We start from the raw sequence: 22743 nt of genomic DNA on the forward strand, positions 1-22743 counted from the left end.
CCCCACCTGTAAAATGTGAATGACAGTAGAAACTACTTCCTTGGGCTATTAGTAAAGTATGAATGTGTTTAGAACAGTGTTTTGTGTTGTTTTCACTATTATTTTTAGAATGGAACATCGTGGATAATTTTAATGTCTTCTTTACCTCTTTCATTATTGCCTGAATTTTTTTTTTACAGTGACTTTATAATCGAAAAACAAAAGAGCTTTTAAAAAATTTTAGCAAACTAGAGAAAGATGAAGGAAGAAAGGAAGGGAAAAGGGAAAGAAAAGATTTGTTCTCTTGGGCTAATTTCATTTCCTCTGCAGCTGAACTCTATGCCTTCATTGGATCATTTTAATTGCTACTATTTGAAGAAGACTTGAGGAGATATTTTTCCCAGAAAAAGAACATTTCTTTATAATGCAAATAGTTTTTCCCTAATATTTGTCCTATAATTCGGGGATTGGAAATTTCTTTTTTTTTTTTTTTTCTTGAGATAGAGTCTCACTCTGTCCCCCAGGCTGGAGTGCAGTAGCATGATCTCGACTCACTGCAACCTCTACCTCCTGGGTTCAAGCAATTCTCCTTCCTCAACCTCCTTAATAGCTGGGATTACAGGTGCACACCACCACACCCAGCTGATTTTTATATCTTTAGTAGAGACGGGGTTTTTCCATGTTGGCCAGGCTGGTCTTGAACTCCTGACCTCAAGTGATCTGCCCACCTGGGCCTCCTGAAGTGCTGAGGTTACAGGCATGAGCCACCATGCCTGGCCATGATTGGAAATTTCTTAAAAATAGGGTGATCACGACTACACATCAAGACAATGGTAATATTTTTTCTTTTCCTATTTTTTAATTCTGATAATTTTTAAATATGTAGAAATTGAAAGAACAGTACAATGAATACCTCTGTAGCCACCACTTAATTTCAATAATGATTAACATTTTGCTGTATTTGTACTCTCTCTTTCTCAACACACATATACACATACATCAAATAAAGAGACCTTAGCCATGCAGCCTACTCTCAGTCCAAAAATTAACGATTTTATGTCTACATGCACATATATCTGTAAACACATACAGATATATATACACACACATTGCACATGAGGGAGCGTGGCAAGATGTTAAAAAACAGTGAATTTAAATAAAGAGTATTTGGGTATTCTCTAAACTATACTTGCAATTTTTTTGCAAGCTTGAAATTATTTCAAAGTAAATAATTCCAAAATAAGTCTATTGAGAGAGGAAGGTAGTGGAAGTAGAAATGAAACAAGATGGCTCATCAGATCATTATTTAATGTGAGTGATGGGGGCATGGGGCTGTAGTGAGTGCTAAAAGCTCTTAAACTTTCACACTGTGGTTGTGTCATTGATATACACATACAGATACACTTTTTTTTTTCCTGAACCAACTAAGTTGCAGTAGATATCATCCAACTTTGCCCATAAACCCTTCAGCATGACGAGCTAAAGAATAAGCACATTCCCCTAGATGGCTACAACAGTATTAGAGAATGTAAGTTACCTTCTCACATCAGTAAACATTGCCATGCAACTATTTATTCATTCCACAAGTATTTACTGAGGCCTTACTCAACTAGACAGTGAGCTAGACTGATGAGCAAAACAAATATGGTTCCTGCCTTTATGGAATGAGAGAGACCAACATTTAGAAACAGAAAAACAGATCACTATATAGTGACAAATGTGGTTTGTGCCATAGAGTGCCATTGTATATCTACTTCAAACTTACTTTTGATTACTACCACTACTAATAGTGATGGCTAGCACTGATTGACATAGTAATTAGGAGATTTCCAGTTGCAAACGACAGAAACCCAACTGAAACTAGCTTAAGAGAAAAAGTTATTTATTGGCTCAGGCTAAGCCCAAACCGAAGCAGGAGCTTAAACGATGCCTCCCATCACATCTGCAGACCCCACCTTCCTCCTTAGTATTGATTTAAATTCTCAGGAAGCCTCCACCTGTGTGGCCACAGAGATGGAGACTGTCAGTCCAAGTATAAAAGGACATTATAACTCCAAATCCCAGGTAAAAAGATGTTCTGTCTCCCAAGGTCCCTGTACCAATGCTTAGGGAAGACCTGACTTGCCCAGACTGGGTCATGTGCCCTTTCTGAGCCAATCCCTAGGCCAAGAGGTGTTGGATGGTCAAAAGTCACTGGGCCATCCCATGGCAGTGTCTGAAATCCTGTCCCTCCAAAAGTCCTGGAAACCTGAGGCAGACCTGAGGAGCTGGAGGCCTTCATAATACAGCGCATACTCCCAGTCAAATGGGAGAAGGAGGCAAGGACTGCCAGATTCCCACTTGGTCTATGTCTTAACAGGCCGGTTCCACCAGAGGTCAGGGCAGAGCACAAAGCTGGAATGGCCCAGGGGGCTGGCTCTTCAACTCCAAATCAGCAGCTCTCACCAGCGGTCCCTGAAAACACTAGGGGCTGCAAGCCGCGGGAAGGAAAACCTGGGCTGCAGCCCCGAACTGCTGTCTGCTTCAGAACTGGCTCTTAAAAGGCACAGGTCTAAACAGGCAGGAGGAGGAAAGTGATTTTGAAAACACTGTGTTTTGTAGCTGCAAATCATACAAAGTGGGCCCCAGAATCGTACAAAGTGATATACAAAATATACCAATGCAGAAGCCCCCAGGAAAACGGGATTCTCATCTCTGCTTCCACCTGTCTCTCTACAGGGACCTTCTACCACCCTTCTGCCTGCTCATTCAGACTCAACCACGCTGATTGCCTTTCTGCTCCAGGAACATGTCCAGCTTATTCCCACCTCGGAACCTTTGCACTTGCAGTATCCCCTGCGTGGAAAATCCTCTTCTACGCCTCTACCTGTTGGGCTCCTTTCTCCCAATGTTAGCACCCCACCTAAAGTAATGCCCCACCCACTAGGACTAACACATCACCCTGTTTATTTCCTTCAAATCATTTATCACCCTCTTAGATTTCCCACAACTCACAACAAAGCACAACAAACTCAGAGACGTGGTTTTGTGGTTTCCCCAGCCCCTAGAACTGTGCCTCCTCAGAGAGTTTAATAAGGGCTCAGTAAGCATTTGTTGAGTGAACAAACAAATGAATAACCCCGGATTTTCCACATCTAAAATGCGATGGTTAGATTATATGATGTTAATAATGGCTAATATGTACTGAATGTGTATTGTGGGTTGGGCACATTGTTGAGAGCTGTGGGTAGCACTGTAGATTACTCACTTTATATTATTTCAGCCATAATAAGACCTCAAATATTCTCAGGACCTCAAGCATTTAAAGTGATGTTTCTGATGCCAAAATTCCTCTCTCGGCGATTTATTTCTTTAGCTTAATTTGGAACCTTTCAAAATACCTTTTATTGCAAGAACAGGAATCATCTCTCATCCCAAGTTAAGTGAGTTGGAAGTTTATAACAATAGATGACACATTTCTCTCTGTTAAAGTATTCCAGCCAATAATTAAAGAAGGGATGATAGGTTTATTATTTTGCCTTTTTTTTTTTTTTTTTTTTTTTTTTTTGAGATGGAGGCTTGCTCTGTCACCCAGGCTGGTGTGCAGTGGCACGATCTCGTCTCAGTGCAACCTCTGCCTCCTGGGGTCAATCAATTCTCCTGTCTCAACCTCCCAAGTAGCTGAGACTACAGGCACATACCTCCATGCTCAGCTAATTTTTGTATTTTTAGTAGAGATGGAGTTTCACCATGTTGCCCAGGCTGGTCTCAAACTCCTGAGCTCGGGCAATCTGCCCACCTCAGCCCTCAGCCTCCCAAAGTGCTAGGATTACAGGCATGAGCCATCGCACCTGGCCTTATTTTGCTATTTGTATTAGTCAGGGTCCTCCAGAGAAACAAAGCAAATAGGATATATAGAGATATATAGAAAGAGACTTATGGCCGGGCGCGGTGGCTCAAGCCTGTAATCCCAGCACTTTGGGAGGTCAGGAGATCGAGACCATCCTGGCTAACACCGTGAAACCCCGTCTCTACTAAAAATACAAAAAACTAGCCGGGCGAGGTGGCGGGCGCCTGTAGTCCCAGCTACTCCGGAGGCTGAGGCAGGAGAATGGCGTAAACCCGGGAGGCGGAGCTTGCAGTGAGCTGAGATCCGGCCACTGCACTCCAGCCCGGGCTACAGAGCAAGACTCCGTCTCAAAAAAAAAAAAAAAAAGAAAGAGACTTATTATGAGGGATTAACTCACATGATTAGGGAGGCTGAGAAGTTCCATAAATTGCCATCTGCAAACTGGAGGCCTAGGAAAGCAAGCAGTTTAGTTCTAGTTCAAGCCTGAAGGCCTGGGAGCCAGAAAGCCGATGGTATAAGCTCCAGTCTGAGTGCCAAGGTCCAAAAACAGGAAGTGGGAGATCTGATGGTGAAAATCCCTGCCTGAGTCTGAAGGCTTAGGAACATGGAGTTCCAACGTTGCAGAGCAAGAGCACTGGATGTCCCAAATCAAGCAGATAGATTGAATTCACAATTCCCCTGCCTTTTTGTTCTATTCAGGCCCTCAGCAGCTAGGATGTTGCCCACCCACATGAGGGAGGGGGATCTTCTTTACTCAGTGCTACGGTCTGAATGTGACAACCCCTCCAAAATCCAGGTGTTGTCAAGGTAATAGTATTAAAAGACGGAACTTTAACAGGTGATTACACCACGAGGGCTGCTCTCTTGTGAAAGAGATGAAGGCCCTTATGAAAAAGGCTTTTTATGGCATTTGTCTAGGTCTTAGCTTGCTCTTTAGCCTTTTTGCTATGCAAGGACACAGCATTCCACCTGTCTAGAGGACGTAGCCTCACCAAACATCCTCAACTGCCAGAGCCTTGGTCTTGAACTTTCCAACCTCCAGAACTATGAGAAATAAATGTCTGTTCTTTATAAAATACCCAGTCTCAGGTATTTTGGTCAGGTGCGACAGCTCATGCCTGTAATCCCAGCACTTTGTGAGGCCAAAGTGGGAGGATTGCTTGAGCCCTGGAGTTCGAGACCAGCCTGGGTAATGTAATGAGACCCCCATCTCTATTAAAAAAAAAAAATAGGCCAGGCATGGTGGCTCACACTTGTAATCCAGCACTTTGGGAGGCCAAAGCAGGCAATCCCTTGAGGTCAGGAGTTCAAGACCAGCCTGGCCAACATGGTGAAACCCCGTCTCCACTAAAAATACAAAATTTAGTACAGCATGGTGGCACGCGCCTGTAATCCCAGCTACTTGGGAAGCTGAGGCAGGAGAATCACTTGAACCAGGGAGGCGAGGCATAGGTTGTGGTGAGTCGAGATCGCACCATTGCACTCCAGCTTGGGCAACAAGAGCTAAACTCTCTCTCAAAAACAAATAAATAATTAAATACAAAAATACAAATAAAAAATTACCCAGTCTCAGGTATTTTGTTGTAGCAGCACAAACAGACTAAGACCCTCAATCTACTAGTTCAAATGCTAATCTCTTCCAGAAATACTCACACAGACACATGCAGAAATAATATGTTACCAGCTATTGGGGCATCCCTTAGCCCACTCAAGTTGGTACCTAAAATTAACCATCATGTTACTCATCATGATTTAATAGATCTAGGAAATTAGAATGAAAGTCTGTGAATATCACAAAAAGAGAGCTCATCAGACATCATGTGTCTCCCAATAAAAAAGCAGAGCACCACCTGTGAAGGAGTCTTACCAAAAAAATTCACATCTAAATCTGATCAAACCTCAAGATTCAACTATCAATGTACAGAAAATACAGAGAAACTGGCTAATCTATACCACGAATACAACCAGCAAACTCAAAACAGGAGGATGCTGACGATCTGGATTTCTCAAAAATAAATTATAAAGGAGATTAGAGTGGAAACTGATAGGTTTTAAAAGCCTTTTAAAGGACATAATATCAATCAATCACAATATATGGACCTTATTTGGTTCCTGATTCAAATAGACAATCTGAAAAACAAAAAATTTCAAAATGGCCAGGTGCGGTGACTCACGCCCGTAATCCCAGCACTTTAGGAGGTCGAGGCGGGAGGATCACTTGAGGTCAACTTGTTGGTCAAGATGGCCAACACAGTGAAACCCCATCTCTACCAAAAAATACACACTTGTAGTCCCAGCTACTCAGGAGGCTTGAACCTGAGAGGTGGAGGTTGCAGTGAGCAGAGATCATACCACTGCACTCCAGCCTGGATGACAGAGTGAGACCCTATCTCAAAAATAAATAAATAAATAAATAAATAATTTTAATAAAATAAAAATTTTTAATTGAAAATATATGGGACAGTTAAAATTTTTAACACTGAAAATATGTTAACATTGAGGAATTATTGTTTTTAGGATGGTATTTTAGTTATTTTTGTTTATACAGAGTCCTTTTATTATAGATACACTAAAATACGAATAAAATTTAAAAACTAATAAAAAGATAAATTAAAAATCACTCCATATTTGAACATTTAAAAACATAATAAGCCAAAAAATGTTATAGCTTTTCGAGCTAGAAATGAAAAAGCCACTGAAGCACTGTATGGGTTTTAATTTCTAATAAGGCAAATAGCAATATCTGTAACCTACATAAAGGAAAAGCTGTTGTTGTTCAGGGTTCTCAAAATGTTTTTAAGAGTAAGGCTTTCTTGAGACCAAAAAATGAGGAAACCACTGTGGATTATCATCAACCATGAAAGGTCCCTTTCTTGCTATGACCTCATAAGAAGCCACTGTTAGAGAATTCCAGGCACTTGTATAAGTCCTTGGTTGTGCTTAGGTTTCCAGGCTTTCTAGCTCAGGACGCTGGTTTTCAATGACCTAAGGGATTTTTTTTTTTTTTTTTTTTTTTTTTTTTTTTTGAGACGGAGTCTCGCTCTGTAGCCCAGGCTGGAGTGCAGTGGCTGGATCTCAGCTCACTGCAAGCTCCGCTTCCCGGGTTCACACCATTCTCCTGCCTCAGCCTCCCAAGTAGCTGGGACCACAGGTGCCCACCACCACGCCTGGCTAATTTTTTTGTATTTTTAGTAGAGACGGGGTTTCACTGTGTTAGCCATGATGGTCTCGATCTCCTGACGTCGTGATCCGCCCACCTCAGCCTCTGAAAGTGCTGGGATTACAGACGTGAGACACCGCGCCCAGCCCTTCTTTTCTTCATTTAAAAAAAATTTTGTTAGTATCTGATTTTTATTTTTACTTTAGCATTGTGTGTTGATCCCATTATAAAGATCAGTTGGTCAGGTGGTCTTTGGGAGTGATTTTTCTTTTGAGGTGATCTAGACCAAGCTTCTCTCTAGCTTTTCTCAGTTTTAAGCTGACTTTGGGGCACTCTGCCTTCAAGCCCAGCAGTTAAGTCCAACGTACGGCAGGGCCTCTTGTCCATCTCAGCTGAGAACACCCATGTCAGCAAACACCAGCTCCTCAACACCATCATCAAGGGTACCTTTGCCTATCAAAGCTGGCCTGGCACATCCTTACTGGGAAATATGTAGCCATGAGCATCATTGACCAGACTCAACAGAATTCCTCTAGCTTCCAGAGCCGATCCTGCGAAGTAAAAATCATGAAGGCTTAGAATCATCCCATCACAGTGAAATTATTTGAAGGGATTGAGACTGAGAACAAGATTCCTTGTCACAGACTACACCACTGGAGAAGAGTCCTCCTGCCTCATGGAAGTATGAAAGAAAAAGAGTGAAACCGTGACCCAAAGAGTTCAAGAAACCAGTGACTAACAGAAATTCTTGAGTTTTCAGCATGGCAGATAAGAAATAACTTGCTGAATTGCTGAAATTCCTTCTGCTTACAAGATTTAAAAATTGACCGAAATTGGTTGGAACCAATATGGCCAAATGGAATCTGTGGAAAACAAAGTTTCTTACCTCACAGTCTGGATCTCCATCAGATGTTTCATACTAACTCCTCCCAAATTTGCACATGCGACCCATGAGGAAGCATGAAGAGATGCCTGCATATGCTGGAGGACTTCCCAGACCTCCCCTTTCCTTCCACCAACCACCTGCTAATCTCAGAATTCACCCCCAAACCTTTTCTAATAATATTGCCTTAAAGCCAGCACAGGGAGACAGATTTGAGCTGGACTCCTGTCTCCTTATTGGTCAACCTGCAACAAAAAGCTTTGCTTTTCCCCAGAACCTGGAGTCATTGTATTGGCTGGCAGCACATTGAGCAGTGAGCCCCTTTTGCTCGGTAACAAGACGACCAAGTCAAATTCTGCCAGATAGGATCTGCTGTGCATTACTGTCACCAGAAGCTTGTTTTTCATAGAGACTCAAAAGCAGATGGTTGGGCATGGTGGCTGACACCTGTAATCCCAGCACTTTGGGAGGCTGAGACAGGCAGTCCACCTAAGGTCAGGAGATGCACAAGAAGGAGAAGAGACCAGCCTAGCCAACATGGTGAAACCCTGTCTCTACTAAAAATGCAAAAATTAGCTGGGCGTGGTGGCATGCACCTGTAATACCAGCTACTCGGGAGGCTGAGGCAGGAGAATTGCTTCAACCCAGGAAGCAGAGGTTGCAGTGAGCCAAGATCACGCCACTGCACTCCAGCCTGGGTGACAAGAGCAAGAATCTGTCTCAAACAAATATACAGGCCAGGCACAGTGGCTCATGCCTTTAATCCCAGCACTTTGGAAGGCCAAGATGGGTGGATCACCTGAGGTCGGGAGTTGGAGACCAGCCTGACCAACATGGAGAAACCCCATCTCTACTAAAAATACAAAATTAGCCGGGCATGGTGGAGGATGCCTGTAATCCCAGCTACTCAGGAGACTGAGGCAGGAGAATCACTTGAACCTGCAAGGCAGAGGTTGCAGTGAGCCGAGATTGCACCATTGCACTCCAGCCTGGGCAACAAGAGTGAAACTCTGTCTCAAAAAAAAAAATATATATATATACATATATATATATGTATGTATGTATGTATACACACACACGTATATATATACACATAAATATGTAGCAGAAAACCTGCCCTTGGATGCTGACATGAACATCAAGATTGCAGACTTTGGCATCGGCAACACATTCACCTTTGTCAACAAGGTGGTTGTCTTCCTTCCAGTTATCCCTTTTGCTCCCCTGGAACTCTTCGTGGTCAAAAGTATGACGGACCCACCATGGATTTCGGGAGTCAGTTTCTATATACTGGTCAATGGATGCCTGCCTTTGATGGACAGAACTTCAAGGAGCTGTAGGATGAAGTACAGAGTGGAATGTATCACATTCACTTCTACTTGTTCATGGAAGGTGAAAACCTGCTTAAGAAATTTCTCATTCTCAATTCCAGCAAGAGAGACTCGTTGGAGCAAATAATCAATGCTCCATGGATGAATGTATTCCATATCCCTCAAAAAGATGAACTAAACCCTATGTGGAGCCATTTTATGACTACAAGGACCTTCCCCCTCACGTGGCAACAGACAGAGTTGATGGTGTCCGTAGGTTCCACACATAAAGAGATTTAAGACTTGCCTTGGGAGTCTCCAGCGCTGCTGCCGCCGCCACCCAAGCCAGAGTGGGCTGGGCCGCCAAGGCAAGATGGTGGACTACAGCATGTGGGACCACATAGAGGTATCTAATGAAGAAGACGAGGCGCACCCCAACATCGACAGGGCCAGCCTCTTCCACTGGCAGCACCAGGCCCGGGGGCAGCACATGGAGCAGTTCCAGAAAGAGAAGGAGGAACTGGACAGGGTCTGCCACGAGTGCAAGTGCAAGGTGGCCGAGTGCCAGAGGAAGCTGAAAGAGCTGGAGGTGGCCGAGGGCGGCAAGGCAGAGCTGGGGCGGCTGCAGGCCAAGGCGCAGCAGCTGCGCAAGGAGGATCGGGGCTGGGAGCAGAAGCTGGAGGAGATGCACAAGAAGGAGAAGAGCATGCCCTGGAACGTGGACACGCTCAGAAAAGACGGTTTCAGCAAGAGCATGGTCAACACCAAGCCCGAGAAAGTGGAGGAGGACTCAGAGGAGGTGAGGGAGCAGAAACACAAGACCTTCGTAGAAAAGTACGAGAAACAGACCAAGCACTTCGGCATGCTCGTCACTGGGATGACAGCCAAGAGTACCTGTCAGACAACGTCCACCTGGTGTGCGAGGAGACAGCCAATTACTTGGTCATCTGATGCATTGATCTAGAGGTGGAGGAGAAATGTGCACTCATGGAGCAGGTAGTCCCCAAGACAATCGTCATGCAGTTTATCCTGGAGCTGGCCAAGAGCCTGAAGGTGGACCCCCGGGCCTGCTTCCGGCAGTTCTTCACTAAGACTAAGACAGCCGATCGCCAGTACATGGAGGGCTTCGACGACGAACTGGAAGCCTTCAAGGAGCATGTGCGGGTCCGTACCAAGCTGCACATCGAGAAGGCCATGAAGGAGTACGAGGAGGAGGAGGGCGAGAAGCGGCTCGGCCCTGGCGGCCTGGACCCCGTCGAGGTCTACGAGTCCCTCCCCTCCCCGAGGAACTCCAGAAGTGCTTTGATGTGAAAGACGTGCAGATGCTGCAAGACGCCATCAGCAAGATGGACCCTACCGACACGAAGTACCACATGCAGCGCTGCTTTGACTCTGCCTCTGAGTCCCCAACTCTAAGGCCAGCGAGGCCAAGGTGGGAATGGAGGCGGGTCCCGGGGAACCGCTGCTGGAAACTGTTCCCAAGACGGGTGATAAGAAGGATGTCGGCGTGTGACCCGTCCCAGCCGCCACCGCCACCTGCTTGCAGGCCCCTACACGCTCCTTTTCAGAAAACAGATAGACGCCATCTCGCCCGCTCCTGGCTTCCTCCACTAGCCTTGGCCCAGCTGGGGGACCCGCCGAGTCCTCCCTGGCCTCTCCACTGCCCCCACTCTCCAGTGCCCACTCAAGTCTCTGCTTTGAATCAAGGGGCTTACTGCCTGCAGCCCCTCATCAGCATTATGCCAAAGGCCCGGGGGTCCGGGGAGGGACAGAGGTCACCAGGCTGGTCCACCAGGTAGTAGGGGAGGGTCCCCAACCAAGGGACTGGCTCTGGTCACTGGGCTCTGCTTTCACTGTCGTCTGCTTTCTGTGTCTTCTATTTGGCAAACAGCGATTATGTTCCAATAAAGGATTTCAGATGCTCGAGAAAAAAAAAAAAAAAAAGACTTGTAATGGGCCAGAGGTACAACAAGGTGATGCCTTTCGATCTGCTCTTGGGCTACAAGAGGTCCAAGCTGGAGTCTGTACCATCCCTTTGCATCCCCAGCCTTTGGCAGATCTGACCAACAGCAGCACACTTTCCCATGCCACAAGGTACAGCGCAGGGTCTCTGCCAGCTCCAAGCTTGAGTCTCAGGGAGCCTACCACTCCCACCTTTAACTGCTGTATTAGTGTGCAAGCGCTGCCATAATACCACAAACTGGAAGCTTAAACAGCAATTATTTTCTCATCGTTCTAGAGGCTGGCAGTCCAAGATCAAGGTGCCAACAGGGTTAGGTTCTTCTGAGGCCACCCTCCTTGTCTTGCAGAGTTTTCTCACTGTGTCCTCACATGGTCTTTTTTCTGTGCCCATGCATCCCTGGTGTCTCTTCCTCTTTTTATAAGGAAGCCAGTCCCGTTTGATTGGGACCCCATCCTTATGCCCTTATTTAAACTTTAAAGGCCTGGCTGGGCGCAGTGCCTCACGCCTGTAATCCCAGCACTTTGGGAGGCCAAGGCAGGTGGATCACCTGAGGCCAGGAGTTCAAGACTAGCTTGGCCAACATGGTGAAACTCCATCTCTACTAAAAATACAGAAATTAGCTGGGGGTGGTGGCTATAATTCCAACTACTAGGGGGGCTAAGTCAGGAGGATCACTTGAACCTGGGAGGCAGAGTAAGCCGAGATCATGCCACTGCACTCCAGCCTGGGCAATAGAGTGAGACTCTGTCTCAAAAAAAACTTTACAGGCCTTAATTTTAAATCACCTCTTCAAAGGCCTTATCTCCAGATACAGTCACACTGGGGATTAGGGCTGTGACATATGAATGTTGGGGACATGGGGGTCACAATTCAGTCCTTAAAAATTGCTGCACTAAGAACATTCAGAGGACCAAGGCGGATCCTCAAGAGGTTCTGGAGATGGGGCAGAAGCCAGGGGCACAGCCAATGTGCCTGCCAGTCCCCCATGCAGCCTGGAGCCCGCTCCACAAACAGCAAGTTCTCCTTCAAGTTTATACAGAGGCATCTTTGTTTCAGGTTTGCCAAAAGGAACCTAAAAAAACTGAGTGGAGATGTTCAAACCTGAAGAGGCCGAGCCACACTTGCTACACTTTATATATAGTATGAAGATCTCAGGCTCCATGGAGCCCAATGAGATGATGTGGGAATTTGGCAAGGTGCTCAACACAAACAGCTCTCAGGGCAAGCTGAATAAGAAATGGTGCTGCTGTGCATACATGGTGTGCCAGGCCAGCAGGGCTTTGTGCAGCGGAAGGTGGAGGTGTGCAAACTCCCACCGCAGTCTCTCAGAGTTCAGTGGAAACGCATGAGTGGAACCTCCCTGGCCTTCAAAAGTATTGCCTCCAAACTCATGACAAAGATCCTCTCTACAAACCTCTACTCAGGCTCCCCTGAACTCTTTTTCACCTAGGCCTGACTCTTGGACTCCCGTGTCCATCTCTACATTGTCCAGTTTTAGCAAGAATCCTGCTAAGTTGGTTTAGACAGAAATCAGAAATCCCCATCCTGCATGTCTAATCACCCCTGATATCTATTTTTTTTTTTTTTTGAGAGAGTCTCAATCTGTCACCCAGGTTGGAGTGCAGTGGCGTGATCTTGCCTCACTACAAGCTCTGCCTCCTGGGTTTACACCATTCTCCTGCCTCAGCCTCCCGAGCAACTGGGACTACAGGTGCCCGCCACCACGCCCGGCTAATTTTTTTTATTTTTAGTAAAGATGGGGTTTCGCCATTTTAGCTAGGATGGTGTTGATCTCCTGACCTCATGACTTGCCTGCCTCGGCCTCCCAAAGTGCTGGGATTGCAGGTGTGAGCCACCGCACCCAGCCTAATCACCCCTGATATCTAACCTGTTTTCTCATCCTCCACTATCCCCCAGGTGATGTCTGATCACCTGGTCTGTCTGAAGCAAGAAGCCTGGTTAGGTCAGGACAGTCAGAATCTCCCTTATCACTGATGTTTTCCCTTAGTAATTTTCCATCCACTGACTGCCCCCTGTCCCCGTTCCTTGGCTATAAATTCCCACTTCCCCCTGCTGTATTTGGAATTCAACCCAATTCTATCCTGAAGGCTTTTTTTCCCTATTGCAATACTGAACAAAATCTGTTTTTACCACTTTAACTACTGCCAAGCTCTGGTTTTCTTAAACAACGAAGGAGATTAAGGTTTAAAAAGCTGTCAGGAGCCACCTAGGAGACAAGAGGAAGAGCGAACTGGCCACCAGGCACTCAGCTCCACTCCAAGCTGCAGAGATTAAACTGGACTGTTTCTGGGGCACTTCTCCTGTCCCATGCCCTGCATCTTTTTTTCTTCCATATTTGTAGGTGAGGGAAGATGGTTCTGTAAAATAAAGATTAAAATAAAAAAAAGAAAACTCTTCTCTTCCCTCCTTCCTGTTTCTTTTCCCTGTTCCTTCTGCTTCCTCTCCCCTTCATGGGCTTCTGACCTATGCTACAAGACTCTGACTACATACAGGGAGAATTGGGCAAATAATTGAATACATCTAAGATAATGGGAACCAGGTTTCTCACTGGAGGGAGTTACAAATATGGAAAAGAGGAAGACAAAAATAAATCTGATGTTGAATTGGAATTGGAGATATTGGTGTGGACTTGTGGTTTTTAATATAAAGAGAAATAAATATATATGTGTGTATGTGTCCATTCTATCCACTAAGATGGCCTAGGAGCATGACATACCAGTACCAGTGAGTACTCCTAGTGCCCAGATCTTGGTTCCTACATACCATTCCCCACTAAAGAAAATCAAGGCTCTTTGGAGAAATGGCAGACTCCAGGGCTAGGTAGGGAAATACAAGATAAACTTGAAACATTTTTTGTTCCAGAAAGAAAGGAAGGGCTCAAAGAATGATGAGAACATACCACGAAGACACAGAAGTATCTATAATTAATCTAGAGCAAACATTATTCTAAATAGGGAAATGCTAAAATATTTCCTTTTAAAATCAGGAATGGGACAAGATCCCATTAATACCACTACTATTCACATTGTGAAGGTCTGAGCCAATATAGATATAAGAAAGAAATTGAAGTTTTAGGAATTGGAAGAAAAAATAAATCCATACTAAATTGTATATTAAATGATTGTTTAAAAAGAAAACTCAATAGAATAGACAAACTATGAGAATTAAAGTTTAGCAAGAAGCCTGGTTATAGGATTCTTTTCACATTTTTAATTTTTTTATTCAGGTAAAATAAACATATATAATTTACCATTTTTACCATCTTTAAGTGTGCAGTTCAGTGGTAATAAATTCATTTATATTCTTTTTTCCCTTTCATCCCTCCCCACCCTACCTCCCCTTCTCCGCCTCTAGTAACCACCAATCTACTCTCTATCTTTATGGGATGCACTTTTTTAGCTCCTGCATATGAATCTCTCCATGCTTGGCTTATTTCACTCAATATAATGCCCTTCAGTTTCATCCATGTTGCTGCAAATAACAAGACTTAATTCTTTTTATGGCTGAATAATATTCCATTGTGTACATATACCACATTCTCTTTATCCATTTATTCACTGGTGGCCACTTTGGTTGATTCCACAGTTTGGCTATTGTCAATAGTGCTGCAATAAACATGGGAGTGCAAATATCTCCTTGATATACTGATTTCCTTCCTTTTGGATGTATATCCAGTAGTGGAATTGCTGGATCATATGGAAGTTCTACTTTTCATTTTCTGAGGAGCCTCCATTCTATTGTAGAATCAATATTTTTATGTTGTATTTCCATATACCAGAAACAAACAATTATAAAGTATAATTTTTTTAAATCTGTTTACAATAGTTAAGAAAATACTTTTTTTCTACATAGAAAAAAGAACTAAAGATATGTCAGAACTACAGAGGAAAGTATAAAACTTTATTAGGATATTAAAATCTAAATAGAAGGAGAAATATACTATGTCCATGGGTAGAAAGACTAAATTGTAGAGATATGCATTCTCTCCAAATTCATCTACAGATTCAACACAATACTTCAATAGGGTTTTACATGGAAGTTGATAAAATGATTCCAAAATATACATGGAAGAGGAAAGGACAAAGAATAACTAGGATCCTCCAAAGAAAAGCAGGGCAGAGGACTTGCCACACAAGCTATCAGGAATTATACTAAACCTACACTAATTATGACTTTATTAACTATTATAAACCTATTGTAATTAGCAATTCAGTATTATAAGCCTATAGTAATTACCTATAGTAATACTTTATAATTATTATAAACCTATAGCAATATAATCATATTGGTGCAAGGTCGGATAAATTGACAAAAGGGATGAATGGAGTGGAATGGAAGGGAATGAAATGGAATGGAGAGCTTCAAAACAAACCCACACATTTCATAATGTTGATGCACAACAGAGGTGGCATGTCACATCACTGGGGAAAGGAATAACTTCAAGAAATGAAGCACCTTTTAAAAATGTAATCCATTTGGAAAAGGAGAAATTAGATTCCTGCCTCACACTATATCCAAAAATCAACTTCAGATGTAATAAAGACATAAATGTCAAAACAAGACTTTTAAATAAAAAATATAAGGAAAGTTTTGGCTGGGCAGAGCGGCTCACAACTGTAATCCTAGCAATTTGGGAGGCCAGGGTGGGAGGATTGCTTGAACTCAGACTCTGTCTCAAAAAAAAAAAAAAAGAACTCCTATACAACAATTACAAAAGCACAAACAATTCTCTGTAGGGATAACCACACTTTTTCTTAAAGGGACAGATAGCAAATATTTTTGTATTTGAGGTCCATACAACCTCTCTTGCAACTACTCAATCATTGTTCAAAAGTAGTGAAAGAAAATGCATAACAGATCAACCACGTTTCAATGAAACTTTATTTACAAAAACAGAGAGCCAGTCCAATGGCCTTAGCTTCCCAACCCTTCTAGCAGACTAAGAATTTGAGTTGAAAATTTTTTTAATTAGAATTTAAATCAATTTGCTTTGTTATATAATAAAATATTGCAAAACCCAGTGGCTTAAAGCAACAAACATATTATGTCTATTATGTCCCTCTCTCTCTCTCTCTCTTTTTCTTCCTTTTTTTTTTTTTTTTTTTTTTTTTTTTTGATGGAGTTTCGCTCTTGTTATCCAGGCTAGAGTGCAGTGGCAGGATCTTAACTCACTGCAACCTCTGCCTTCCAGGCTCAAGAGATTCTCCTGCCTCAGCCTCCCAAGTAGCTGGGATTATAAGCATGCACCACCATACCTGGTTAATTTTTGTATTTTTAGTAGAGATGAGATTTCACCATGTTGGCCAGCCTGGTCTGGAACTCCTGACCTACAGTGATCCTCCCATCTGAGCCCCCCAAAGCACTGGGATTACAAGCGTGAGACACCGTGCCCGGCCAAAGTCTCTTGATTCTATGGGTCTGCTGGGCAGTTTTTCTGGTCTGGGTCAGCTTGGCAAATCTGTGCTGTCAGTTGGAAGCTTGACTAGGACTGGAAAGTTTAGGGTGGCTTCACTCCCATTAATGTTCCTTTGACCACAGCAGGTCATATGTCCAAGCCCAGATTCAAGATTCAAGAAGTAGATAAACTAAACTTCATCGTTTGTTTGTTTGTTTTTTGTTTATTTGTTTGTTTTGTTTTTGGAAACAGAGCCTTGCTCTGTTTCCCAGGCTGGAGTGCAATGGTACAATCTCAGCTCACTGCAACCTCCGCCTCCCAGGTTCAAACGATTCTCATACCTCAGCCTCCCAAGTAGCTGGTACTAGAGGCATGCATCACTACATCCGTTTAATTTTTCTGTTTTTAGTGGAGTTTCACCACCATGGCCAAGCTGGTCTGGAACTCCTGGCCTCAAGTGGTTCGCCTGCCTCAGCCTCCCACAGTGCTGGGATTACAGTTGTGGGCCACCTTCATATCTTGATCTTCCCACCTCAGCCTCCCAAAGCACTTGATAGAAGGAAGAGCAAAGTCAGGAGGCAAAAGGGAGTGTAATCCAAGATGGGAGGCATTTATAGCCATTTTACAATTGAATTGTAAACCTTTAAGCAACCATGATATGAATTCATAGTCTAGGCAATAATCAGTGGCTGTACATGTATAACTGAAAATCACTAACTTATGCTAGCCTCTGTGGCTTGGCTCCTAAAGGAAAACTTTCCATGAATAACAAGTTTATAGGCCAGAGGCAGTGGCTCATGCCTGTAATGCCAACACTTTGGGAGATGGAGGCAAGCAGACTGCTTGAGCTCAGAAGTTCAAGACCAGTCTGGGCAACATAGTGAGACCTTGTCTCTACTAAAAATAAAAAATAAAAAAAAAAAACAGTTCTTAGAACAGTCCCCTATTTTATTTTTCACAGAACTCTCTTGTCCAAATGCATCAACTAAGACACTTCTATAAGCATAGTATTTATATTAATGACTCCCAAGAGAATAAGCATTCCTTGTCCCGTGGTCGTACCCAGAGAGATTTTTCTAGAATTGGGGTAGAGGAGGGGAAGGTAAGGAATATCATTTGTGAATACTTATTCAGATAAACCACAAAATTTTATAGTTAGTCAATGAAAAACATATAACTATGTCTTTTAATACAAATTATAGAAAGCATGACATTTATAAAATGGAGACAAGGTTTTTAAAAATTGAGAGACGAGTGCAGTGGTGCATGCCTGTCACCCCAACACTTTGGGAGGCTGAGGCAGGAGGATTGCTTGAGCCCATGAGCTCAAGGCCGCAGTGAGCTAGGGTCATGCCACTGTCCTGCAGCCTGAGTGACAGAGCAAGACCCTGTCTCTTTAATAAAAAATAAAAATAAAATATATGTATACACACACACACACACACACACACACATACATAGAGGGAGGGAGAGAGAAACACCAACCAGATAGTGGAGAGTTTCCTGTTTGCAGGTATACCCTGAGTTTGGTAGAAGTCATTTCTCTCCAAAAGAGACCCTGTAGACCATAGTCACAGAGCAAGCATCCCTGAGAAAGCCACAGAAATACTATTATCCTGGCTGAATCCATTCCCTGACTGGCTGGCACTTGGCAATCTGACAAGTGTTTTACATTCAAAAGGTCAAGCTCTGAGTGAATCTGCCCGGAGACTCTAGTGAAGAGTGCCTTGCCACTCACGCTTGGATGCCCAGGCCTGGCGCCGGTCCCCTGTCCCTGCCATTCTGACAGCTGTGGAAGAAGGACCCAGGTTCCCAGCTTGGGCTGTCAGCACATGCAGGGCAGCCCTTTTGTTGAAGGTCAAAGTCTAATTCTCACTCCAGGGAGCCTTCTCTCTGGCTCTCTTTCTTCCAGCATGTCCATCTTAATAATTGCTTATATTTTTCTGCTACTTTATAGTCTTCAAGACATTTTCCCCTTCATAATCTCATTTGATCCTCTCAAACAGAAGGAGGGTGTCAGAACAATCACGAGTCTTCGTTTTGTAAAAAGGAAGACTAGGCAATTGAGTTCTGGGAGAAAAGTGTAGGGACAGAAAGATGTGATATTTTTCCTCCCCCATCATAAGGGTCACGACTGACACTCCTATAACAAAGACAGGTTAACAGGAGATATGCATAACAAATTTATTTCATCAAAGTTTTATGTGACACAGGAGCCTTTAGAATGAACGCCCAAAGATACAGGGAAAGTTGTCTGGTTTGTTTTTGTTTTTGTTTTTTTCGAGACAGAGTTTTGCTCTTGTTGCCCAGGCTGGAGTGCAGTGGCACAACCTCAGCCCATTGCAACCTCCATCTCCCAGGTTCAAGAATTCTCCTGCCTCAGCCTCCTGAGTAGCTGGGATTACAGGGGCCCACCACCACGCCCAGCTAATTTTTGTATTTTTAGTAGAGACAGGGTTTCCCCATGTTGGCCAGGCTGGTCTCAAACTCTTGACCTCAGGTGATCCGCCTACCTTGGCCTCCCACAGTGCTCTAATTACAGGTGTGAGCCACCGCACCTGGCCAGCTGTCCATTTTTATGCTTAGATTGGATGAAACATGGACAGCCATGTAGAAATATGATTGAACTAAAAGAGTATGACCCAATGCTAATAGACTGCATGGGAAACCCAACAAGGCCTATGCAGATTCTTCTTGCCCTCTGTGTTGTAGCATTGCTTCCTCCTAGGTATGGATGAGGCAGGACCCCTCTGGAATGACAGTCTTCTGACCTAATATTGCACAAGGATAAGCCAGAGAATTTCTTTATGGCCAGCTCCTAGCCAGAATGGTAAAGAAAGGTTATAGTAATTATTCTAGTTTTTATGGCTGGCTTTGGAAAGGAGAAGTTCTAGTTTCTATGACCCACCCTGGGGAAGAGGAATTCTGACTTGCTTCAAGACAAAATGAACGGTAAGAGACAGCAAGGCAGGAAATCTAAGAGACCTTGGTTCTGAGGTTGCTTCTGAGGCCTTCTGACATCCTTTAATTTATTGCTTCTCGACCTTTTGGCTAAGATCAAGTGTAGTAGCTGTTCTTATCAGTTTAATATTTGATATGTCCTCTATCCAAGGGCAATATATTAAATGGATTTTTGGATCAGGGAGATAGAATAGGAGCTTGCTCCATCCACTCCACACATTGATTGGTATTGCAGTACCTCCAGGAATGATGCACCCCTCCAGGAGATTTTTATTTTCAATCCTTTAATTTTAAAGTGCTCAGCACGCCAAAGTGCCATACTTTGAAGTACCACTTTCTGAGCCCCAGCAGATGTATAACATAGTGGTTAAAAACAAAGGCTTCAGAGTTAGCCTTCTGCCCATTACTCACCAGGTAATCTTGGCACACTAATCTCTCTGACTCAGGTTTCCTATGTAGACACTAGACATGATAACTTCCCTATATCCTAAGTCTTTTTGCAAAAACAAAGTATGAAAATATAAGTAAAATGTCTGCCATATAACAATAGCACAATAAATCACCAGTATTGTTTTTATTATTTGTATTGCTTTCGTTGTTATCACATAGCTAGTGATCCAACACTAGCTATGTGATAACGCTAGCCATGTGGCAAAGTGGAGACACACATCCATGACCTGAAAGTCATGCTACCTACCTTCAACTTTCAGTAAAGAGAGTGGGAACTCTGGCTGTCCTGCTCTCACAAATGAGAAGCAAGCTATCCCATGAGGTGTGGTCTAGGGTTCCCCATTAGACTGTTGTTGTTCTTCTTCTTCTTCTTCCTTCTCCTCCTCCTCCTCCTTTTCATCCTCTTCCTCCTCCTCCTCCCCCTCTACTTCTTCTTCTTCTTCCTTCTTCCTTCTTCTTCCTTCTTTCCTCTTCTTTTCTTCTTCTTCCTTTAGAGACAGGGTCACACTCTGTTGCCCAGGCTGGAGTGCAGTGGCACAACCACAGTTCACTGCAGCCTTGAACTCCCAGGCTCAAGCAATCTTCTTCCCTCCGCCTCCACATACCTGGGACTGCAGGCTTGTGCCGCTACACCCAGCCAGACCCATCTTCTTAAAAGAAGACTTTTTCCTTACAGCTTGCTAGAACTTCAGAAAAGAACCCCAGGGTCCAAAACTCTTTTAGGTATGGGCAAAACACAAGTTTTACCCAAAACTGGGTTTGTCTTTAGAATCCTGTTAGCCTTTCCCTCCACAACCTAGTATTCTAATCAGGAAAGTCAGTATTCCCAAATAAATCAACTCCATTGATGATCAAAGTTCTTCTTATAGCCAGGAGTTTCAAATCCTTTTCTCACTAATTTTTCATCAAATTTGCTCAAAAATCACCAACTTTTAACTATTCCAGTTCTTTTTCCTCCTTCATCCCTGGATAATTACCAATGGATATGTCAGTGAGCAGCAAATGGAAGAAGAAGGTGGAAAACTAAGGGTCCATGTGACCCAGTAATCTGGTTACAAATCCATGAAGAATTAATTCACAGTTAACTTTGCCCACGTGAAAGAAAATGAGAGATGTATAGTTACAGCATGCAAAAACAAACAAATGAAGAAAAGAATTAAATTTCAAATACAATCATAACTATATAAGAAAAAAAAAGCAAATGAGAGGAAAAAATGAAAATGAGAGAGCCAGGATCCCAGAAAATACATTAAACCATGACTGTGAAAGACAAAGAGAATATGAGGCAAAATAATAGTAATATAGAAATCCACCTTACTACACTGTGTATAGCCAAAGAACAGTAAATAATGAATCTCCCACTACCATTAAATTAACTTCAAATTGCTTTTGTTTGTAATTCACATATGCCTGAATCAAATGTGATGGTGGAGGTCTTTTTCTTAATGCTATTTACATGCCACAGAAATATTGCAACCAGAATGAAAGATTATTGATCGTTTCCAATAGCTTCCTCTAAAGTATACACCAAACCTCATGGAAGGTATATGTGAGAGTCATTTGAATTTCAAATGCATATACAAGGGTCAGCGCTATCACAGTACGTAGCAAATGAATCTGTAATGAGGAGGTATTCCAAACCGATTGTTTCCAAATTATGCTTTTAGATTATCTTCATTTCTCTTTTGAAAATATGTCCTATTATTTATAGCATGGAATGAGAAACTTTTGACCTTTCTGACACTGAATTATATCTCTGGTTTTTACGATTGCTCTCTCTTGTGCTTTTACACACCAGCCTAGCCACAACAGACTTATACCCTTATTGTTTCTAGTAAACAATTGTTTACTAGAAAATTTACTAAAGATATTGTTCCTAGAAGCCTTCAAACCTCAGCTCAAATATCACCTGCCCTGCAAAACCTTTGCCAGCACTCCCAGGTGAAGTAGAAATCCCTGCTCAACACTCTCATCACCCTATGTGCATGTGTCCATTCTACATGTGACTTCAGCAAGCATCTTCTCTTCCAGCACCTAAACTCACCAGGTTAAGATAGAACCACGGTGCGACCAGGCGCGGTGGCTCACACCTGTAATCCCAGCACTTTGGGAGGCCGAGGCGAGTGGATCACCTGAGGTTAGGAGTTCAAGACCAGCCTGACCACCATGGGGAAACCCCGTCTCTACTAAAAATACAAAAAATTAGCCAGGCGTGGTGGCGCATACCTGTAATCTCAGCTATTCAGGAGGCTGAGGTAGGAAAATTACCTGAACCCGGAAGGCGGAGGATGCAGTGAGCCGAGATCGTATCGTTGCACTCCAGTCTGGGCAAGAAGAGCAAAACTCCATCTCAGAAAGAAAACAAAAGATATAGCCACAGTGCTTGTATATATGGATTGTACTAGTAGTTAAGTAACAGAGACCTATGGGAGCTAACTTAAATTCAAAGACAGAAAGGGAGGCATATTATTACAAGCCTACATGGGAATCTCAAGGAATCCAAGCCAAGCTTCAGGAAAAGACTGATAAAAAACATGGAAAGCCATCTGGAATCTAAATCACACTCCCATCTTCTTTCTTTCTTTTTTTCTTTTTAGAGACAGAGTTTCACTCTGTCACCCAAGATAGAGGGCAGTGGCGCCATCTCGGTTCACTGCAACCTCCACTTCCCAGGTTCTAGCAATTCTCCTGCCTCAGCTTCCTGAGTAGCTGGGATTACAGGAGCACTTCGCCACATCCAGCTAATTTTTTTGTATTTTAGTAGAGACGGGGTTTCGCCATGGTGCCCAATT

General features: G+C 43.3%; 1 non-coding gene and 1 pseudogene across 1 annotated transcript; both read left to right on the forward strand.

Annotated features, from left to right (window-relative positions):
• Positions 1 to 8942: 8942 nt before the first annotated feature.
• LOC105482358 (hsp90 co-chaperone Cdc37 pseudogene) lies at positions 8943 to 11040 on the forward strand (annotated as a pseudogene).
• An 8531-nt stretch (positions 11041 to 19571) lies between these two features.
• LOC112426795 (U2 spliceosomal RNA) lies at positions 19572 to 19761 on the forward strand. The gene has a single exon (XR_003018207.1). It is a non-coding gene; the product is annotated as a U2 spliceosomal RNA (small nuclear RNA).
• Positions 19762 to 22743: the final 2982 nt, after the last annotated feature.

Source organism: Macaca nemestrina, chromosome 6 (genome assembly GCF_043159975.1).
Source record: "Macaca nemestrina isolate mMacNem1 chromosome 6, mMacNem.hap1, whole genome shotgun sequence".
NCBI lineage: Eukaryota > Metazoa > Chordata > Mammalia > Primates > Cercopithecidae > Macaca > Macaca nemestrina.